Raw genomic sequence first — 5,333 nt, forward strand, 5'->3', positions numbered from 1 at the left:
ATATTCACATTACCGTGAACTCTACAAGAACTAAGCAAAACTCCCCAAACACAAGCGTCTGGCTCGAAAGGCATTGCTCAATCATATTATATGCCTCTTCCAGCCTTCAAACACGACTAGAAGGGTCGCCCTGCAAGAATAGTGCTCCATCCTTGTTCAATTACCGTGCTCTTTACACATGCTATCCAAAAATTTGCAGCCTTCATCAGCTAGGCAGCCTGGCTGCAGGCGGATAATACAGAAATGAAGCTAATAGAAGAAGGCTTTTGTCCACTCCTGCATCAAATGAAAAATCTCTATAGCTTCTTTAGCCTTTCCATGCATAGCATATCACCCAATAGCGCGTTCCAAGAAACCAAGTTCTGGATGATATCCTATCAAAAAAAGTCGTGACATTTGATCCTTCCACACTTTGCATACATATCAATTAGTGCCCCAGACACGTTCATAGCACAGATATTCCTCTTCTGATAGAAAAGCAATGAGCGCCTTCCGAGCATCAATGCTGAAATACTTCCACAAGCTGATAGCAAGCAAGTTATTGTAACATTGTTTGGCTATCCCACTGTCTGCATCTCTCTAAAAAGGTTCCAATGCCTCAATACCTTTCCCATTCTGTGAGAAACCAGCAACCATTGACGTCCAAGACACAACATTTAATTCCACTCCTTGGCTCTGGAATTGCCTAAAGACCTCCAATGCATTTTCAACAAGACACATTCCTACAGAGACCCGTAACAAAAGCATTGCAAGCAAAACATCCAGATTTTCCATTTCATGAAACACTTTGGACATATCCATGTACATGCACACCTTCCGTACATTCAATAAGTGAACTAATGATGCACTCGTTCTCTAACAAAACCCTGTAATCACAAAACCATGAATCTGAAACCCAAGTTTGGGATTCTCCAAGTCGCCACAGCTGAAAAGAACACTAGAAACACTATGCTCCTCAGGCGTAAATCCTTCAAAATGCATCCTTCGAAACAAAATAACCGCCTCTTCTAATGTCCACTATGATTAAAACCTGCAATCATACCATCCAAGACAACACATTGGGTTCCACTCTTAAACGACCCATCACGTTAAAGAGTATTTTCGCTACATCCACGCACCCTTGTCGAGCGTAACCCGCAAGCAGAGCACTAAAAGTTTTCACATCCGGTTGGGCTAATCTATCAAACACTTTGTGAGCATCCCCAATGTTCTGACATTTAATGTACAAATGAACAAAGAAGACTGAACAAACGAATCTAAATAAAACCCGTATACAAACACCATTGCATGAACCTGTTTTCCAGTTTCCAATGACAAACAATCTAGTGCAGCCTTAACGATATTAGGCAATAAGTAAGTATCAGGTGCCAGACCGTGAGAGAGCATTTGAGCGAATACACGGAGCGATTGAGAAAAGATTTTGTTTCGAGTAGGCGTAGATAAGAGTAGAGTAAAACAGGTTGTCGGCTCCGGAGTAGAAGAAAGGATTTGGTTGCGTCATCGAAGTCTTGGTGATTTGCATATTGAGACAGAAGCTTTGTTGCGAGACCCATGTCATTAGAGACGCCGGTTTTGAGAATGTCAGCATGGCTTGTGTGTCTGTGACAGAGATGAGTTGAGGAGTTGAGCGTATGAAAGATCGAGCGTTGAATGTTTTCCAAGTGAGGAATAGCTTGTTTTGTCAAGTTCATGTTCAAGAGCTGAAAACGGCGACGGTTGGCGGCTGGTGGCTGGCTGCCGTGAGCTAAAGGAGTGTTAGTTTTGTGTAGTTTAGGTTAGGATAAAGATTAGGGCTCGGGGAAGAATGCGTTTATATTAGTTGGGTAATTATGTAAATAGGGGTAATTCATAAGGGCAATATAGTTAAATAATTATTCAATAGGGTGGGCTCGGGCTGGGCCGTCCGGGCCTGGCCCATCCCGAGGTGTGGATCAAAACTAACCCAGGCCCGTCCCCATCCCAGAGAAAAGGAGGAATCTTCGGTCTGTACAAGGCTGGTCCACTGAACCTGGATCCATTTTCCATCTCTATGTTAGAGGGTCTGATTTGTTCATGCAATAGTAAGTTAAAAGGTGCCTCAAAAGGCAAGAAATACAAACGGGCGTTTGGTGGCTGTATGTGAGATTATTGGGGTTATGTTATCTTATATTATTGATACCACGTCCGGTGTCAAGTAATATAGATTCCGGTAATCTTCAAATGTCAATAGTAATTACTATTGGTAATATTGGAGGTAAACTAATTACCTTCATTTTCTTAGGTATTCTAAGATTACCAGGATTATCTTTTTTTGTTACAATTTTATCCCTTATTGATAAAAAATTTGGACAATAATGCCCTATTTTAAAATAAATTTACATTAATATTATTATTTCAATTTTACCCTTTGTTACTAAAATTTGGACAATAATGTCCTATATTTAAACAATTTACAGACCACCACTGTCATTCAGTCAACACCACCACTGCCACACAGCCAACACACCGAGCAGGGCTAACCACCATGGACCTTGCCGAAAAGTCGCGGAGTCCTAAAAAGAAAAAGATTCGGTGAGAGGCTTCGATATGGCGTTTTCAGCCATATGATGGCGAAAAAGGCCATATCAGGCCAGATCGATGGAATTGGCGTTAATAGCAGATCACTGGCCATTAATGGCCAGATCTGGGCCAGATGTCGTTAACGACACGGACATGGCCGTTAACGGCCAGATCTGGCCAGATCTAGTTGATAATGGCCAGGGATCTGGCCATTTCGACGTAGATCTGGCTGACATGGCCGTTTTCGACCATCAATATGGCCAAAAACGGCCATAGCAGAGCATGTTGGTCACGGTGAGCTACTGACAAGGACTTTTGGAGACTTCGGCGGTGGGATGCGGTGGGGGCAAGAGGTGGGGGTGATTTCGTAATAAATTAAAGTTTTATATAAGCGGGGTGTTTTAACTAAATCTGAAAATATGGGAGTTAAAAGAAATTATTCAAAAATTATAATAAAAATAATATTATATTAAATTTAAAAAGGGGACAATTTAGTAATTTAAATAACATACCCACCAATTTATTCACATAATCAAACATATTACTATAACATAACCACCAACTAACCAAACAAATTTTCCTAAAGATTCCTAGTAATCTTCAAGGTAATCTATCTTTCCATTAATCCAACATTTCCAGCAATCTAACATTCCCCAACCAAACGCCCTCTAAGGCATTTACACCATGCTTGTGAAGAAGAGGTAGCTTCTGTGGTTCCCAACCTGGAGAGATGCTCATCTATCTGAGAAACAAGAGGGTGCGATCTAGATGGCAAGCTGTTTGAGCGAGCATGGAAATGGGATTTTGGGTTCAAAGGTGAATGAGCCATTTCTCTTTCAAAATGGTTAACAAATTTGCTTTAATTTCCCCCATTGGCATTGTTCAAACATATATGTGAGAGGGCACATGAAGAAATCTTGTCTTCAGATTCAAGAGAAGCCTAACACGATCCTGGTTTCGATCTAACAATTTTCTGTGCCGATGTTTGCTCAATGTTCCCCACCACCCAGCTCACTGCACTTGTGTATCTTTAATTCAATCTCTTAAAACCACATATCATTACGCCATATATGAGGAAGACGTTAAACTATGGAATTAAATATTTGGTGCAAAAGTGCACGAAATTTGTGTTACATTACATGTGGGCAGACAACAACATGGGAGATTGGAGACGATTCAGAAGCCCCTATTGCAACAAATTTAATACAAGTATAAATCCTTATCAATAATATTCCATTGATTCGAAACATGATTGAGAGAGAGATGTACATATTCGGGCGATATTCCAGAAGCCTCGTGACTTTAATTTAAGCTATATAGTATGTTAATGTATGGTTAATGTCTCCCTCCAACCTGGTTTCCCAACTCATTTCCAAAATATTTTTCACTTATAAGATCAAAGAAATCTTCATATAGTAATAACCTTATTGTTTTATTATCAAGTTGTTATAAAAATGCTGTGCACGAGTGGCGTTGACATGCACATATAATTTCCTGTATCCTTTAGAAAAAATGTTGGCATGGAGTCTAGGAAGCACCAGGACAACACACTTGTGCACTAGTTAATTATGTAATAATTAATAACTGCAAATCATGTAATCTATTGATGTGTGATTTTGACACCAACGACTCGCATGTACAACGTGCTAAGATGCTTAGAAATTATACGTGAATGATAAAGCAATAAATAAATGAGAGGAGTTTTAAAGTGGTTCGAATGCTCAAAGCGAATCATACGTCCACTGTTCTTGTATATATAAAAGATTACAATCAGGTCGTGTATAGCGAACAGCGCGCAGAGGTACAATAACTGAGTATCAGAGAAATATCAAATCAGTCTCTTCTTGCTAAGGTACAATCAGACGTGGGCCAAAAGTCAAGGAAATAAGATTTCCTTGGGAAGAGGTTTGGATAGGAAAGGTGGCTTTCCAAGATGCTCTTGTATGCTCTACAAGGTTACTCACATTCTCATGGGGTGATGTAATCGTACCGCATCTTTTCTGAGAAGATAACCTCTCTTCTCTGCGCACCTAGCAGGTCGCGACGCCATATTCATCACACTCACGAGGTCATGGCGAGCTTCCTAAGCGTACTTCTTCTGAGCACCTCAAGAATTCCCACAAGATGTGGTCCTCCAAATATGATTCAACGAAGTGGGAGACCTTTTTACCATAGCGTTTCTTCCCCTGGTCCCTTGATCCTTTTCTCGAAAGGGAGTTGGACATTAACATACTCCTTGAAATGCCCCTTTTTAATGAGTCTTCAATTGTCTGCTTAAAAGTCTGGCCCTCATCGGTATGGTGCCCATTATCCTGATGAAACGGTAATATTTTTTATGTTCCTTGCTAAAGGGGGATTATTCATGGGCTCTGGCTCTCCATGCAGATAGCTTCTTCTGACTTATCCAAAACTAGCCTATATGATGCATTCAGCGGAGTATATTGATTGTTATGATCGCGATGAGGAACCTGGGCATAAGATTCTTGGCTCAAACCATTGTTTCTTTCCCTTCCGTGATCGTCGTTGGCCCATTTGCGATAAGCTCTTCTACTACTTCCCCCTGGTTTCATCCCTTCGACTAGGAGCACTAGTCGAAGGACCGGGTCGTGGTAATTCAGAGTAGCCACAGAATTCTCGATTCGGAGATATTTCTCTGTAAGATTGTAGAAGCGATTAAGGGAAATATCGTCCTCAGATTGTAGCTTCTTCCACAAGTCGGTTTGTGACCTACGATAATGAGAGTCTGAACGAGTCTTCGGGTGTATTAGCCACCTTATGCAGCTCCCTATGAAACC

The 5,333-nt window shown here is 40.9% G+C and overlaps 1 pseudogene; it reads right to left on the minus strand.

Annotated features, from left to right (window-relative positions):
• Positions 1-209: 209 nt before the first annotated feature.
• LOC116125118 lies at positions 210-5,108 on the minus strand (annotated as a pseudogene).
• Positions 5,109-5,333: the final 225 nt, after the last annotated feature.

This window comes from Pistacia vera, unplaced genomic scaffold (genome assembly GCF_008641045.1).
Source record: "Pistacia vera cultivar Batoury unplaced genomic scaffold, PisVer_v2 Contig160, whole genome shotgun sequence".
Taxonomy (NCBI): Eukaryota; Viridiplantae; Streptophyta; class Magnoliopsida; order Sapindales; family Anacardiaceae; genus Pistacia; species Pistacia vera.